The sequence below is a fragment of the Pongo abelii genome, chromosome 1 (genome assembly GCF_028885655.2).
Source record: "Pongo abelii isolate AG06213 chromosome 1, NHGRI_mPonAbe1-v2.0_pri, whole genome shotgun sequence".
Taxonomy (NCBI): Eukaryota; Metazoa; Chordata; class Mammalia; order Primates; family Hominidae; genus Pongo; species Pongo abelii.
Genome location: NC_071985.2, coordinates 31,594,268 through 31,613,434, shown reverse-complemented (window position 1 = coordinate 31,613,434; position 19,167 = coordinate 31,594,268). Strand labels below are relative to the sequence as shown.

The 19,167-nt window shown below is 32.3% G+C and overlaps 1 protein-coding gene and 1 long non-coding RNA gene across 7 annotated transcripts in view; one reads left to right on the top strand and one right to left on the bottom strand.

The window, feature by feature from the left end:
• Nucleotides 1–2,018, bottom strand: part of LOC103889935 (uncharacterized) — a 68,902-nt gene extending 66,884 nt beyond the window's left edge. The window contains exon 1 of the long non-coding RNA XR_008509917.2: nucleotides 1,821–2,018. This is a non-coding gene — a long non-coding RNA (uncharacterized LOC103889935). The remainder of the gene's footprint in view (nucleotides 1–1,820) is intronic.
• The window catches only part of SPATA17 (spermatogenesis associated 17), a 231,316-nt gene that overhangs the window by 188,591 nt on the left and 23,558 nt on the right, over nucleotides 1–19,167 (top strand). The gene's annotated exons all lie outside the window — the stretch shown is intronic.

Here is a 19,167-nt window from a genome sequence, read left to right as displayed (position 1 = left end):
TGTTGATTAACTCTGTTCTTTTATGTATTATGTTCACAGTTTTGTATACTATATATATTTAAAATTGTCTTCATTATGAGTCAAGTAGGTATAGAATACCAGAATATTACTTAAAAAATAATTATACAAAAAATTCTCCATCAGTTTAGAAAAAGAACAGTTCTATTCTTCTGAAGTCTTTTGGCATTTTTATTGATTCCATCTTTTCTTCTCTTAATTAGAGATAGCCACTATCCTGAATATTTTAAATGATTTCTTTGCTTTTCTCTATACTTTTATTGCATATGTTTTTATTCCTAAATAATAGTTTGTTTTGTATATTTTAGGAACTTTTAATGTATTTCTATTCATATATTCATGTATTTTATACAAATACATATAAATTTGTATGTATATGTATTTTATAATGTGTTCTTGGAAAACAAATCTTAATTCATTAAAATTAAGGAAATGTTAGTTCAGTCATTAATTTCATACCTATGTGACTGGTAAAACTTTTAGGTTAATAATAAATGTTAGAAAGAATGTAGACTATATCCCTGCTGTAGACTAAATGTGTACTTTGGAAAATGGATATGAAACAAATTTAAAGATGTAAATATCCTAAAAAAATAATACTTTTCTTTCATATGCGTATGTATAATTTTCTTTCATATGCATATGTATAAAATACACATACATATATATATAATTCAAATATAAATACATTTATATACATATGAATATATGTATTCATATAAATACAAATACATTTGTGTATGTATTGGTATTTATATGAATACAAATATTCATATAAATACAAATACATTAAAAATTCCTAAAATATACAAAACAAACTATTATTTAGGAATAAAAACATATGCAATAAAAGTACAGAGAAAAGCAAATAAATCATTTAAAAAATTCAGGATAGTGGCTGTCTCTAATTAAGAACAGAAAAGGTGGAATCAATAAGAATGCCAAAAGACTTCAGAAGAATAAAACTGTTCTTTTTTGTATTCATATAAATAGAAATATATTAAAAGCTCCTAAAATACACGAAAAAAGTAATACACATGTAAATGTATTTATATGAATGTGTAAATCATGCCATGTGATTTTTTGTTTTGTTTTTGTAAAAACTTTTATACAGAACACTCATTGCGTGTAGCTGCATTTCATTCTTTTTCACTAGTGTAAAATATTCCACACATGAATTTGCCACAATTTATCAATTTTACTAAAGATTAATCTGGTTTGGTAATCAGCCTTTTGCTCTGATAAATCATGCTAATATGAGTATTATGTTTGTTATATGTAATTATATAACATATACATATATGTTATGTTACATATCTCCTGGTGTACGTATGAAAGAAAAGTATTATTGGATTGTAGGATATTTACATCTTTAAATTTGTTTCATATCCATTTTCCAAAGTACACATTTAGTCTACAGCAGGGATATAGTCTACATTCTTTCTAACATTTATTATTAACCTAAAAGTTTTACCAGTCACATAGGTATGAAATTAATGATTGAACTAACATTTCCTTGATTTTAATGAATTGAGCTTTGTTTTCCAAGAACACACTATGTTTCTCAATAAAAATTGCAGTCTTCTTCATGTAGATAATACACATTTGTTGTTAGATTTATTCCTAAGTAATTTATATTTTATTGTTATTGTGGGAAAGCTCTTTTCTTATTTATTTTCTAGCTGGCTTTTGTTACATAGTAACTTTCATTATTTATATATATTTTTGTTACTATATGAGTCTTCTCAGGCTGCCGTAACAATATACTACAGATGGTGGCTTAAACAAGACATGTATTTTACCACAATTATGCAGGCTATAACTCCAAGCTCAGGGTCAGTTTCTGGTGAGGTCTCTCTTCCCAGACTTGCAGATGAAGTCTTCTAACCTGTGTCCTCACATGGCCTCTTTTCTATGTACAAATGGAGACAGAAACATCTCTGGTGTTGCTTCCTCTTCTTATTAAGAAGCAACCCAATCAACTTAAAAGTTCCAGCTTTATGACCTCACTCAACCATTATTATCATCTCTTTATAGGCCCAAATATAGTCACATTGGAGGTTAGAGCTTTATTATATGAATTTAGGGAGTACACAATTTAGTCTGTAACAGTTACTATAAAGATTTTTGAACATTTTTAATAGGTCTAATTATTTATCTGTTGATTTTCTTGGGGTTCTCAAGTATATAATCATCTGAAACTCATGATAATTTTGTTTCTTTATTTCTTACATTTATATTCTACTTTAGTGTTTTGGTTAATTCCATTAACTAATATATCCAGAATGATTTTAAATAGTCATAGTGAGAGTTGGTATTTTTATGGACTTATAACATTACTTATAACTAACTTCTAAATATGATATTTTACCAATTAGAGAAAGATTTATCTTTTCAAATAGTCAATTTCAAAACAGTCATTAAAATCACTACATGTGAAACTCAAGGCATTAAAACATAATAATTATGAAACTGCATTCCGAAGTGAGATTTTATGGTTCAAATTCCAGATAGGTGCGTAATTTTAAGCAAGTTATTTAAATTCTCTGTACCTCAATTTTCTAATTTGTGGAAAGGGGAAAATATTTTACTTTCCTTACAGTGTTTTTCTGATGATGGAGAACTATATAAACTATACTCAACATGGTAAACAGCATACGCTTTAGCTTTTATTATATTTAGTGATCTTTTTTATGTCTTTTTCTAGTCTACTGGTATATTTTGATTACTTATGTTATAGTGATATTCTAAATCTCTAATGCTCTCTGTATCTCATTTAAAATGTATACATTATTAGCTCCGTTTTCATGGTGTATTAGAATAAAAGCCATTTGGAAAAACTGATTTTTAAAAGATTAATTTGCCCTTTATTAACATGAATTCATTTTCTATATTAAAGTTTATGCTTTAATATAAAAATTAAATATTTTTACTAAAACTATAAAACATTAATGGAAGAAATTGAAGAAGAAACAAATAATTGGAAGGTATCCTATGTTTATGCAAAGGAATAATTAATATTGTTAAAATGTCCATACCACCCAAAGCAATATACACATTTAAGACAATTTCTATTAAAATTTTAATGCCTGCAGAGAAATAGGAATGCTTTTACACTGTTGGAGGGAATGTAAATTAGTTCAACCATTGTGGAAGACAGCATGGCAATTCATCCAAGATTTAGAACCAGAAACACATCCAAGATTTGACCCAGCAATCTTGCTGGGTATATACCCAAAGGAATATAAATAATATAAATAATTCTATTATAAAGATACATGCATGTGTCTGTTCATTGAAGCACTAGTCACAATAGCAGACATGGAATCAACCCAAATGCCCATCGGTGATAGACTGGATGAAGAAAATGTGGTACATATACACCATGGAATACCATGCAGCCATAAAAAGGAACGAGATCATGTCCTTTTCAGGGACATGGATGAAGCTGGAAGCCATTATCTTCAGCAAACTAATGCAGGAACAGAAAACCAAACACCGCATGTTCTCACTCATAAGTGATAGCTGAACAATGAGAACACATGGACACAGGGAGGGGAGCAATACACTCTGGGGCCTGTTGTAAGAGAGCAGGGAGAGGGTAGAGCATTAGGGAAAAAAGCTAATGCATGCTGAGCTTAATACCTAGTTGATGGATTGATAGGTGCAGCAAACCACAGGGCACACATTTACCTATGTAACAAATGTGCACATTTGGCACATGTACCTGGGAACTTAAAAAAATTATAATGACATTCTTCACATAAAGAGAAAACAAAAATCCTAAAATTTATATGGAACCACAAAAGAAACCTGAATAGTCAAGGCAGTATGAAGAAAAACAATGTTGGAGACATCATACTTTCTGATTTAAAGTTATATTACAAAACTACAATAATCAAAACAGTATGGTACTAACATAGAAACAGAAACATAGACTGACAGAACAGAATGGAGAACCCAGAAATAAATTGAAACATATATGGTCAACTAATTTTTGACAAGGACACCAAGAGGACACAGTGGTGAACTGATAGTCTCTTCAACAAGTGGTGCAAGGAAACTGGATTTCCAAATGCAAAAGAATGAAATTGGATGCTATTTTATACCATACATAAAAATCAACTTAAAATGGATCAAAGACCTAAATGTAACATCTGAATTTATAAAAATCCTAGAAGAGAATATAGGTGGAACTTCTTTGATATTGGCATTGGAAATGATTTTTTGAATATCACACCAAAAACAGGCTACAAAAACAAAAATAAATAAAATGGGACGAAAAAGCTTCAAACTAAACTAAATCTAAACTAAAAAGCTTCTGCACAGCAAAGGAAACAATCAACAACATGAAAAGACAACCTACAAACTGGGAAAAAATAATTGCAAACCACTTATCCGATAAGGGTTAATATTCAGATTTTATAAAGAACATTTACAACTCAACAGCAAGAAAAATAAGCCAATTAAAAAGCGGGCAAAGAACATGAACAGACATTTCTCTAAAGAAGATATAAAAATGTCAACAGGTACATTAAAAGATGCTCAGTATTACTAATCATCAGTAAAATGCAAATTAAAATCACTGAGATATCGCCTCACATCTGTAAGGATGGCTGTTATCAAAAAGATAAGAGATAACAAATGTTGGTGAGGGTGTAGAGAAAAGGGAACCCTAGTACACTGCTGATGGAATGCCAATTGGAACAGCTGTTATGGAAAACAACACAGAGATTCCTAAGTAAATTGAAAATAGAACTACAATATAACCCAGCAATTTCTCTTCTGTGTATATACTCAAAGGAAAAGAAATTACCACATTGTAAAGGTATCTGCATTTCCACATTCATTGCAGCATTATTCACAATAGCCAAGATATGGAAATAACCTAAATGTTCATCAGAGGATGAATGGATAAAGAAAATGTGAGATATATATTATTATTTTAAAAAGCTTTATAAAAGAAAAAGATCCTGCCATTTAGCACAACATAGATGAACCTGAAGGGCATGCTAAGCCAGACACAGAAAGAAAATACTGCCTCCGGCCGGGCATGGTGGTTCACGCCTGTAATCCCAGCGCTTTGGGAGGCCAAGGAGGGTGGATCATCTGAGGTCAGGAGTTCAAGACCAGCCTGGCCAAAATGGTGAAACCCCGTCTCTACTAAAGATACAAAAATTAGCCGGGCATGGTGGCCCACACCTGTAATCCCAGCTACTCGGGAGGCTGAGACAGGAGAATCACTTGAACCCAGCAGTTGGAGGTTGCAGTGAGCTGAGATTGCACCATTGCACTCCAGCCTGGGTGACAGAGCGAGACTCCATCTCAAAAAAAAAAAAAAAAAAAAAATACTGCATTTACTCACTTATGTGAAAAAAAAAAGATATATTTTAAAACGAGCTCAAATACACATAGAGCATGAAAGAAAATGATTAACATGGGCATGGGGAGGGGATTGGGGTGGCAAGAGAAATATAGGTCATATATATTTATATATAGGTCAAAAGATACAAAATAGCAGATATATAGGATGAAATAATAGCAGATATATAGGATGAAAGTCCAGCGAGCCAATGTACAACATTAGGGCTAAAGTTAATAAAATTATATTAGGGAGTGTTCTTAAATAAGTAGATTTTAGCTTCCCTTGTCACAAAAATAAAAAAGTAACTGTCAGATGAGAGATATATTAATCTACTCACTATAGTAAACATTTTACTATCTATATGTATCCCATAAAATAATGTTGTAAACCTCAAATATACACAATAAAATTTATTCAAAAAATTAAATATTGATATTTAAATCTGTAAAACATCCAACTTTTATTACTTCTAAGGCAAATATGTGAAAGCTTATTTGCAAGTCAGATGTGAATTTATGGATTCATCTCATATCATTTTGTATCTTCCATTCAATTTTATATCAGAATGTAACAAGCAACTCTTTGAAAATTATTTTTGGTAAATCCCCAAGTTGGTGTTTAATATTTTTTTAACCTTCTACAAAAAGGCAAAGGAATCCAGTAGTATATAGACCATAAAAATGACAGTCAAATTCTTTTTTAAATTTTGCATTGCTTGATCACTTCATATCACTTTACATAATGTGCACCAACAAGCACTCAGCATCCTGAGCCCTGTACTGAACATCTCCTCGACTCAAACAGGGCTCCATTCATCTGTGTCAAATCCTGGGCTTCCTGCTTAAGAATTCACTTGAAGGAAGTGTTCCAGTGCAAAAAATTATTCTCATAGATTCATTTTATTGTAATATACTTAACTGAGTATTTTCCAAATTCTGCCTAAATGCAATATATTTTCTCCTAAACAAGTTCTTCATGGAATTATTTAGCTACACATTCATATTTATTCTTAGAAGAGCCTGGAAGCCATACTTCCAGGCTGATTAGAGAATACTGCCTTTTGTAACATCTGTCATATAAGTGCCAGACTGATAATGGTGTTATTAACTCTGAATTAATTTACAAGTTACTTTTTAGGTGACTGTTGTCAGGTTAAGCTATTAGAGAAAAATTTAAATCTGTTTACAAGTTAAAAGGTTAACAAATGTGAATTGCCAAATGACTAGGAAGTGATAATTTGATAGCTTGGGCAGCAAGTGACTTTTTGAATATTAATTAAATATTATAAAGGTATAAAAATAGTGAAAATAGTTTGCACTATTGGTTTTAAGGTTACAAATGTTAACCTTACTTTCTTATTAAATCCATTCCAGGAGCTATTTGCAAAGGGTTTGCTCATAACAATTGGAGTATTTAATAAAATTGGCTTTTCCTCTCCTGTAATTCCTCAGTTAGAAAATGGGGTCCCTTGATGATGATCTAGGGCTTTGAAGAATAAATGGATTCTAAAGAGAAAATTAGATGGTAGTTATTATGCTGTCTAACTAGCAATGCATTGTCATTTGTCCATTGTGTTATAAATGTCTTACTTTCCCTACCTTCTTCATTTAATCATGCAACTTGCCTGTAAGCAGCATTAGAGAAAAGAATGTTGCCATATTACTCTTTCAGCTGTTTTCTTTGCTTATCCCAGAGACGTTCACTCTTAATATGCTCAATATAGAACTCTTCATCTCCTCCCTGACACCTGGTCTCTTCTAAATTCCTTGCATCCACACAGTTGGTCAAATTACACCAAATACTAAGGAAGCATACTCATTTTCTCTATCTCCTTCCTTAGGAATGCCTCTCCTAACTGCATCTTGCTCAAGCTATATATGACTAGCAAGTTTAATTAGTATTTAAAGGATCAAATCCCTATATAAAAAGGCATACTCCAAAAATACATTTTCTTATGGCAAATAAAATATAATTGATGTACATTTATTCAGTGTTTTAATTATTTTTATTATATATTCCTTCTGCATTTGTTTGTGTATGAATCTAATGATTTGCCATTAGAAGACTGGAAGCATGTCTGTCCAAATTTCTTTGTAGCTCACCCACCTAAAGCTGTAGATCAGGATGACATTTATTATGGCAGTAATGAAGAACAATTAGCATTTACCATATACTTGTTTCCTTCACTTTTCTGTCATACGTGTATTACCTTTAAAAATTATTTCTATTTTATTTGTCGACATATTCAGTAGAAATTCATATGACTGAATCCTATAAACCATTTAAAAAGGTTAACATTTTCTTGAAAATAGTACCTTTAAAAGAAATAAATAGAATTTGAAATTATACCTGTTTGAATCTGAAGCTTCGTTTACTTTATCTTTGTGATTTTTGAGGCAGTGGATATTGTTTTGCTAATTGCATTTAGAAATCATCTGTCATTTTAGTTTTGACATTTAATATACATAAATAATGTCCAAAGGGTAGAAGCAATTTAATCTGAAAAATCCTTATCTACTTTCCAGTTCTAATAGCATAATTAAAGAAGTACAAAATACCATATATAAAATGTATGCTTAGTTTATAAAGTAAGTTTCCATGTTCATGGCTAGTGTTACCTAAAATTCAAAGTACATTAAAAATTCTAAAAATATACCAGAAAACAGTGGTAGACTATATTAGATATATTCACAACTAACATATTTTCTTTTTATCCCAAAACATGACAGATAAAATTTCACATGCTTTAACTTTCTAATTCTCATCTTACTGATCTATAATAGACATAAATGCTGACAATAAAAATGGATCTGAAGTTACATGAATTCGTCAGATTGGGAGATTTTCGGGTATCAAATGTTAAGCATTTGGTGTTCTATGATGAAAATCATCACAGAATGTAGCTACCATATTAATATAAAGTTTGGCTTAGTAGCATTAAAATAATCAATAGTAGCTTTAAGGATTGACTTTTTATGACATTCTCACATAAAAATAAGGTTTACTTTTGGCTGGGCACAGTTGCTCATGTCTGTAATCCCAGCACTTTTGTAGGTCGAGGTGGGTGGACCACTTGAGCCCAGGAGTTTGAGACCAGTCTGGGCAACATTGCAAAACTCTGTCTCTACAAAAAACAGAAAAATCAGCTGGCTGTGGCAGTGCGCATCTGTAGTCCCAGCTACTTGAGAGGCTGACATGGGAGGATCACCTGATCCAGGGAAGATTGAGGCTGCAGTGAGCTGAGATTGTACCACTGCATTCCAGCCTGTGTAACAGAGTGAGACCGTGTCTCAAAGAAAAAAAAAAAAAGTTTACTTTCAGAAAAGCTTCTTTCTGCTGTTGAGTACTTATAACACACTGCTTCAGAAAAGTCTATTATTTCAAAGCAAAGACAGTTTCAACTGCCTGTTTTTTCAATATGTATTTTAAATTTCTGTAGATAATCATTTTCATCATTATTATATATCATGACCTCATAAGAGATGACAGTATGCTTAGTTTTGGTTTTTAAAAGTCAAAATCAAAAAGCTGGTTACCTTCAGAACTCATTAGCGAAAAGTATATCGGCTATACATGTTGTCTGCCTTTGTCCCATAGAGCTTGCTAGTCTTTTCATGCACAAGTATAAACACACACCCACATTCAGGAAAGCTGTCATCGACTGGAGAAGAGGTAACCGAAGAACCGTCTCTCTCATATTGAAACTTACATGTAAAAATGATTCTCTACACTGTAATTATATTCTCTAAGGAGTGATAGCATTAATAAGAGTGATGCAAGTCAGATAAATCAGATGTTACGAGTGCATGCCTATGGGCTTGGGCTTTTGTGTTCAAGGCTTGCCCACCTATATGGACACACCAGATCACTAGTATAAGTCAAGTCACTACCTTCCTTCACTTAACCATTTGGTTTCATTTCCCTTTGTTGGAAATCTTTTTGCCGACTTTAATTCTGGTATTTATTTTATATGCGGAGTTTGATTTAATATACAGAGTGGCAAAGTGGGTTTTCAGTTTAATTCAGGAAACTGCTATTTTCTTCAGAAATAATCTTAAAAATGTCAAATTAATAGATACATTTTGACATCTGACCTTTCAGAGAATTCAAATTTTGCAAGTAAAGACATGAAATTGTATAAAAGTAAAATTTAATGAGAACACTGCTATTGTTTACTTGAATAAAATGTTGAAATGTTGTAGTAGCCATTTTGTACAACAATGCATTTATCTCTAACATTAATTGGATTTCAGTGTTTTTACTCTAATGGCAACAAGGGTTAAAAATAATAATTTACTTAGGTATGTAGTGTCAAATGGAATTAGAACTCCAATAACTTGCTTTATCAGAGAGCAGAGGCTAAAGAAATATTGTCACCCACCACATAATGACGTTTCAGTCAACAATAGACTGCAAATACAAGGGCAGTCCCATAAGATTACAAGGAAGCTTAAACATCACGTAGAGATGTCGTACCACATTGCATTACTCACACATTTGGGGTGATGCTGGTGTAAACAAACCTATTGCTTTACCAGCCATATAAAAGTATAGCACATATGATTATGTACAATACATAATACTTGATAATGATAATAAATGACTATGTTATTGGGTTACATATTTGCTATAATAGAATTTTTATTGTTATTTTAGAGTGTATTGCTTCTATTTAGAAAAAAGTTAACTGAAAACAGCATCAGGCAGGTCTTTCAGGAGGTATCCAGAAGGCATTATTATCTTAGGAGATGACAGCTCCATGTGTGTTATTGCCCCAGGATACCTTCTAGTGGGACAAGCTATGGAGGTGGAAGACGGTGACATAGATGATCATGACCCTGTGTAGGCCTAGGCTAGTGTGTGTATTTGTGTCTTATTGTTTAACAAAAATTTTAAAAAGTTACAAAAAAAAACCAGAAAAAACAGCTTATAGAATAAGGATATAAAGGAAAAATGTTTTTGTACAGCTGTACAGTGTATTCATGTTTTAAGCTAAGTGTTATAGAAAAGAGCGAAGAGTTAAAAAAATCAAAAGTGTATAAAGTAAAAAAGTTACAGTAAGTTAAGGCTAGTTTATTATAATATTAAAGAAAGATAAATATTTTTATAAATTTAGTGTAGTCTAAGTGTACAGTGTTTATATATAAAGTCTATGGTGATGTCCTAGGCCTTCACATTCACTCACCACTCACTCAGAGCAACTTCCAGTCCTGTAAGCTCCATTCATAGTAAGTGCCTTATACAAGTGTACTACCTTTTATCTTTCACACTGTATTTTTACTGTACCCTTTATATGTTTAGATACGTAAATACTTATCATAGTGTTACAGTTGCCTACAGTATTCGGTACAGGAACATGCCATACAGGTATATAGCTTAGGAGAAATAGACTATACCGTATAGCCCAGGTGTGTAGTAGATTATACCATCTAGCTTTGTGAAAGTGTACTCTATGATGTTCACATAATGAGTAAATTGCCTAGTGACAAATTTCTCAGAATGTATCCCTGTTGTTAAGGACCATGTGACTATATAAGTTTTCCAAGAAATCTCTTGGTTGAACTCATGTCATTTCATTTCCTTTGTGCTTAAGTCATTGCATTTATGTGTTTCAGGGTCTGCATTGTTGATGTAGTCTGTAACAGCTGAAAGTTAATAAATCCATGTATCATTTTAGGGACCTTGAAGCTGAAGTTAATTTCAATAGGATGTTTAGAGATTTCTGCTTATATAGAAATTAACAAATTTTCATTTTGCACTTTAGCCTACAAAGGACTTTTTCCAGAATTAGCTGGCATATTTATCTATCTCTAATCTTATTTTCTAGATTAAGAATTTGTTCAGAAGGATTTGTGAATTTGTAGCACAAAGTATAACGTGACCCTAGTGCATTGGATAACTGTAGTGCATGGAATAACCATAGTGCATTGAATAACAATAAAATTTTCTAAGTAAGTCAATCCATGGATGAACTCTTCTTACCATGTTGTCCTGATAAATGATAATAGATATTCTCCAAAACTAAACTGCCTTTGTGAAGCTAATGAGAGACTACCAGGCTAGGAGCAGGAGAGGAGCCTGAATTCTGTTAAGGTGTAGGCATAAATGATTGCCAACCATTATTCCAGAGGTCACAAAATATGCAACTTCTCCAATTACTCCTGTAGATAATATCACTATTGTAGAAGCTATGACTGGCATTTTGAGATATCTTTTCAAGTTTTTTACATGTCTGACAACCCATGGCTCCACCTGGACCCACTGACCAATGGTTCCAGCCTCTCCTGTTTCCCCACCCAAAGCGATTCAGCTCACTGGAGGATCATTTCCTACACCCCTATGATTGTACTCCCCACCTAATCAGCAACAAGCACCCATTACCTAGCCACCCCTAAACTACCTTTGAAAAATGCCTAACCTAGGAACCTTCAAGGAGGTTGAGTGCTAACTCTGTCTCCCATTTCACATGGCTGGCCTTGTGTGAATTAAACCCTCTTTACTGTAATGCTGTGGTCTTTATGCAGTGAGCAGGAAGAATCTGTCGGGCAGTTATAAAATGGTCAAAATGGCATGTGAAACTTTTTTCACCAAACAGCAAAACCAAATGTGTTTCCAAGGTTGCAGATACTCTACTTGGATATAAAATTTCAAGATTTTTCTTCCATCTGAGTTATGCTCAACAAAATAACTTTCAATCATTTTGAAGATAAGAAAACAGCCTACATAGTTTCTAAAAGGAGCTCACAAAATAAGAATTTATCTGTCATGATGCCAGTAGAAACAGACCAAAGCTGTGAGTTGTTTGCTCTCAGATACATTCCGGGGAATGCGGAAGGAAAATGTTAACTCTGTCATTTACTCTATGACGTGCTACAAAACATCAACTATTTGGAAGAAAAAGAAGTACTATGTCTACTGTATTCTTCTCTTCCAAGTGACAAATCAACTCTAGCATGATTTCATGCCGCATGATTTCTCCCTAGTGGCCTATGGCTTCTCTTGTTTGTATTATGAGATGTTTCCAAGCAAAGGTCTTTGGATGGAGCAAATCAAAATTTGGGTTAATTTCCAGCCTTCTCAGCTCCTCCCATATTTTGTGACAAAGAGCTATGACCTCTCAAGTATTTTCACAAAGGACAGAAGTGCTCCAGCTGTATTTATTTTGTTTTTAATGGTACAATTTTTACTACTCAAGAAGTTATTTTACTATCTTATAATTTAAACCTCAAGGTTCTCTCTCTGTATTTAACAATACTAAGATGAATGATTCAACAATAATTTTGAAAATTATGTATGAACCACAAGAGTTATTTTGGGTATATGTTCCACTGTTTAAAAAAATTAAAGATTAAAAAGTAGAGATGTAGAATTGTGGGAGTAAAGCCTTCCCCACAGTGCAGTACCCAAATAGAAATAATCCCTGTAATATTTTTTGGATATCAAATGGCTTGGCAGACTCAAATGTGACTAGTTTCTATATGTCTTCTGCATGAATGTTTAGAGCTCCTGAATCTAGATATTTTGGTTCTCAGTATGTTTCTTGAGATTTGGGGAAGAAGCAAATTGATGAGATTAAAAACAGTAATATGGCTAAATTAGCCACAACTTTGCTAGATAATTAACTGTGGTCAATATGCCCAGCTAATTGTGTATGTATTATAGTCACAAGTCATATTTAAAATATTTGCTAAATATGATACCCAAGTACTAAACAATCAGAATGGACAGTAATACTGGGGTTCCCTGCAGGGATACATATTAACTCTTTAATTGCTGCACTGTGGGGTAATTTGGGGGTGGTGCTTGAGTTAACTGCTGTTTACTAACAGATTTGAAAATAGTGAAAGCATTTCCATTTGGAAACCAATATAACCATACTGTTGCATGTTGGATGAATTTTGCACTCTGATGAAAGTTAAGGAAAATTGTCTTTTTTTAACTGTACAGCTTTGCCCTGGGAATTGGCGCTATCTTTCTGGCCCTGTGTGTAGCTATACTCAGTCTCAGTGGTGTGCATGGTCCTTTACCATCTGCATTTTCCCTTTTGGGCCTGTTTATTTCTTAAGTCTTACATTATCCTCACTGATTTTGGGGGTGCTCATAATCTATATGCATTTCTTCAGGGCACATTTATTAAGAAAGAAGTACTGTTATTTCTCTTTGTCCCATTTGTTGAGTATGTAACTCTGTAGAATTCCAGAATTGCTCTGTTTACTAAATAGCAGACAGCTGCTCCTGGAGAAAGAAAGCTCCGCATTCTCTAAACACATTCTGTGTGGTCGGGTATAATAGTCGTAAAGCTATTGAGCACTTGAAACATTGAGTTCTGAATTGAGATGTGTTGTAAGTGTAAAATACACATTGGATTTTGAAGCCTTAGTTAAAAAGTGACATATTAATATTTTTATATTAGTGGCATGTTACCCTGATATTATAGATATCTTGGGTTAAAATATTTTATTAGCATACAATTAATGTTCTCTGTTTCTTGTTACTATTTTTAATGTGGCTACTAGAAAAATAAATTTCATTTGCGGCCCACATTGTATTTCTTTTAGACAGCACTGCTCTAAATGATATATTTCCCCAATTTTGGGGGATAGAAGGGACTTGATTTTAGCAGAATCTGTGGAAAATTTCCCCCTGGAAATTTAGTCAAGCATTTTTCTCTGATGTTATGTTTTTTCGCTTTAAGACTTTTGCACTCTAGTGTTGTAGAGAACTTGAAAATACCACCAGTTTCTTCAGCTATGTCTGCGTTTTCTACATCTCACTAAATTATTTTCCAGTTTGCTCATTATAGGTCCATTAAAGAAATGATACAGAAAGATATATAAAGTGAAATTTTTTCTTTTAAAAATATTTTAATGAAAATAATTAACTAATAGTAAATCCAAGTGGATTAAAAATTAAGGCATTGGTGACATTTTAAATGAAATTGTTATAGATATATACTATCTGTTTTGGATTAGTTTTGCCTGTGGCCCAAAGACAAAAAGAAGTCACTTTTGTTCTAAGGAAATTAAGTAGGAGTCCCTTCCTCCCATCCCTTTTGATTAGATTTCATAAATTTATGTTGTGAAAAAATCAGAGAACATTCCCTTAATCAAGAGATAAGATTATAGTTCTATATTTCTAAATATATAGGTAAAATTGATGTAGCTTTCTAGGTTGGTTCAAACATTTGTCATCTTAGAAGGTTTATAAACATAGTTGAGAGAAATCATTATACAATCATAGAAGTATACGAAATCACTGTTTTGCTGATCTAAATAAGAAGAAAGCTGTGACTTGGGACAAAGTACATTAACCAAGCCTCTGTATTTTAGAGGCTATTTAAAAATTCTAATATAAATAAATAGGTGTGACTCTTGGACCTAGAAACAGGAAGAAAAATCAATCAAAAATACCCTGGATATTAAAAGCGACTTTGGGCTCTAATGTGAAGCTGCTTGATTGAGTAGTGCAGTGTCAACCATATCTTTCTTCTAATGCTAAAAGTAATGCACATAGACAGAGTGACAATCACAGCACAGCCTCCCATCAGCAATAATTAATCTTTTAGTTAACAGAGACTAGAAAAGCCTCTCATCAGCCTCTTCTGAAGTCTGAGGGACCCTGTTTTTTGATGTTTGCATTCTGAGGAAAATTGTCCCCACCAGTTCTAACAAATTGAAACACCAGGCTAATTATGGCAGCTAATGAAGTGTGTGGAATGGTCACAGCTTGTCGTGAAACTGTTCCTTCAGCTTGGATTAGAGTTTCATCAATCACTTTTTAAAACTGATCCAGAATTGCTTCTGCCCGGAGCTTGGCATTTTTAATGCTGTTTCTGTAATTGGTTTTTTCCCTAAAGCTTAAACTGTTTTTTGAAATATTACAGTCTCGGGACAGGACTTGCAAACTCTAGTTTATAAAAAATATTTATTATTAGTGATATCAGCTGATCAAGTGGTAGAAAGCTGATAAAAGCATAACCAAAATAAAATTTGATACACTGTTTCAATCTTGCTAAAGGTAGCAATAAAGCATATCCATATATATCATTTTTTTTCAAATGTATGTATAATACAACATAGGGGAACCATAGTTGGTGGTTAGGTGACTAAAATTCCACTAAGAGTTTTTATGAAATTAATATACAGATGTTAGCTTATTTTGAGAGGGCGATAGTGATACCTCCCATTTATCAATCAACATCATTTTATGATGTCCACATTTTGCACTGAGCCAAACATTTTGAGGCATTAGGACCTAAGGTTTATCTATAGATTTCCAGTGAAGTTACTCTGCAATAAACCGGAAGTGCAACTCGGAAAATCATGTTTAAAGGTTTAAACTTATCGAAAAAAAGGAATCAGTCATTTTGCAGGCATGACTGCAATTTCTTTACAATTATTGGTACATTTTGTTATTAATGTTATTAAGAGTTAATAACTATTGGACACCCACTGCGTGCACAGTAATGTCTCAATTTGTAAGACAGCTAGATAAAACAAAGGTATTTAATTCCATTCATATAGATAATGTCCTTGAAAATAATAAGCAAAAGACTTTTAGATGTCTTTTTGCTATTTCTGTTTCCTTTGGAGTCAGGCTGCATAAGCAACAGTTTCTACACATTTCAGTCCTTTCCTTTTTATTGATAAATTATCCCAGAGTTAAAATTATTCCTAGTAAACTGACACATATTGAGAAAGAGCTTTAGGTGCATTATCACTTTTAAGCCTCAGAACTAACTAACCTAGGATATTGATATTATCATTCCTCAGTGTAGATTAAAAGCTAAATATAGAAAGTTCATCACTGCTATCTGGCCTATTAACCATTACACTATAGTATCTCAACTAGCTCTTTAAACTTACTTTCTCCTAGTGTAGGTCAGCTTCTAAGATTTTATAAATTCTTTGTAGATACTTGGAAGACGCCTGGCTCATGCCTGTAATCCCAACACTTTGGGAGGCTGAGGAGGGCAGATCGGTTGAGCCCAGGAGTTAGAGACCAGGCCTGGGCAACATGGCAAAACCCCATCTCTACAAAAAATACAAAACTTAGCTGAGAGTAGTGGGGTGCACTTGGAGTCCCAGCTATTTGGAAGGCTTAGGCAGGAGGATTGCTTGAGCCCAGAAGGTTAAGGCTTCAGTGGCTGTGATTGCATCATTGCACTCCAGCCTGAGTGACACAGTGAGACTCTGTCTCAAAAAAATAAATAAATAATAATAATAGTAACAATAATTTAGCTCTACTTTAGAAATTGAGGAAATATATGTGCATATATACTTATATAATGATATATATAGACATGTACATATCATGCATATATGAACATAGATATATTCAGAAAATAAAAAATATGTTACTTTAAATTTGGTAAATTAAAAAATTTCTTTTGGTTTTCATAATTCTTACAATAGAATACTTATGTATATATGTTTAAGTGGTAAAATTTTTCAGTTAACCATGATATTTACCATGAAGCATCTACGAAACAATATGCAGAAATGAAGTAAGGTATGATATAAAGTTTCTGAAATTTCTAGTTACTTACATTTATTTTTTAGTCAAACATTAAATTATTTTCAGGGATAAAGAAATTTTGGGACATCAATAGGGACTGAAACAATAGGGATGAAAACATTTATAGTAATAAATACACCTCTGAGAAGAGTTTTATCAATATTTGATAAATTTTGTATTTATTTTCTTGCTAAAAATTATATCACAGTTTGAATTATGAAACATTTTTAATATGTAGAAAAGTATGGCAAAATATATTGGTTGAAACTAGATGGTGGGTGCATGACATACATATTATTCAGAATACAGTTTTTGGGCACGATGTTCTACATTCACCCGTTTCCTGAGGTTTGCTAATATTGTTCGTTTCTTCTAGAGCCTTACTGAGTTTTGATATCATGTTGGTATTATTGATACCAATATTACTGATTCTTCTTCCTGAAACACTAAAATGAATCATTTTGTCCAAGCACGGTGGCTCATGCCTGTAACCTCAGCACTTTGAGAGGATTGAGGTGGGAGGATCCTTTGAGTCCAGGAGTTCAAGACCATGTTATGAATAATACATATGTCATGCACTCACCACCTAGTTTCAACCAATATATTTTGCCATACTTTCCTACGTATTAAATTAAATTAAATCTGATATACATAATTTTTCATATACATATTAGGTATATGATAAATATATATATCCATATAATATGTACATTATAAACTCACAAAAGTTTTATTTCTTCCATTTTCAAGCATTTCTAATCTATTTTTCAATTAAGTATAATGTTTTAGCATACTTTATCATGTTAAAGATGGTTCCTATGTTTTTGTTTTGCTAGGAGATTATTATTTTTAAAATCATAAGTAGGTATTAAACTTTATCAAATTCTTCTGCATCTATGAGATGATCATGTGATTACTTTTTTATTCTATTATAGTGAATTACATTTTTTTTAAATTACTTGAACTTCTCTTCCTAGAATGAACTCTAATCATGAGATACTTTTATTTTTACATATTCCTGCATTCAATTTGCTAATACTTTATTATTTTTTATATCTATGTTTGTAAGATAGATTGGTCCCTAGTTTTCCTTTCTTAGACAGTCCTTGTCAAGTTTTAGTATCAAGATTATGCTGAACTCATAAAACAATTTGGGTAGTATTCCCTCTTTTTCAATTTTTGGAAGAGTTTGTGTGACATTGTTCTTTCTTCCTTAAACATTTGGAAGAACGCACTAGTGAGCCTATTGAGTTGTGGGGTATTCTTTTTATTTATTAATTCAGTTCTTTTAATACATAAAGGACAATTCAGATTTCTATTTCTTATTTTGTTTGTTGTGTTTTTTTATTTGACCTATTCAACTAAATTTTCAAATTTATTGGCAAAAAATTGCTCATGATCCCTTTTATTATATATTAATATTTAATTCTATAGCATATGCAGTGATGTCACCTTTTTATTCATGGATATCGATAAATGTTGCTAATCAATTTTGTTAAGGATTTTTAAATTTCATCAATCTAGAAAACTGAATTTTCGCTTTGTTAGTTTTTTCATGGAATGATCATTTCCTATTTTATTCACATCTGCTCTTTGTTTCTTCCTTCAATTTTTGGGGTTTAATTTGCTGATTTTTCTGTTACTTCTTAAAATGGATATTTAAATGATTCATTTTCACCCTTTATTTTTAATCTATGTATATAAGGCTATAAATTTCCCTCAGAACATGTACTTAGTGACATCCACAAGTTTTCATCATACATTTCAAAATGTTTTCTTTTTTTCTATATTGACTCATATCTTGTTTAGAAATATCTTACTGAATTATATAACATTTGGAGATTTCCCAGTTATATTTTTATTAATGTACTAATTTATGTCCTCCATGTTAAAACAACAGAGTCTGTGATTTTAATCTACTGAAATGTGTTGAGAAATGCTTTATGTCCCAGGATCTGGTCAGTTCTGGTAAATGTTTCAAGTACATTAAAAAGAATACAGTTCTTGGGCACAACATTCTACATTCATCCATTTCCGGAGGTTTGCTAATATTGTTCATATCTTCTGCAGCCTTACTGAGTTTTGATATCATGTTGGTATTATTCATACCAGTATTACTTATTCTTCTTCCTGAAACACTAAAATGAATCATTTTGTCCAAGCACGGTGGCTCATGCCTGTAATCTCAGCACTTTGGGAGGCTGAGGTGGGAGGATCCTGAGTCCAAGAGTTCAAGGTCAGCCTGGACAAGACGGCAAGAACCCCCA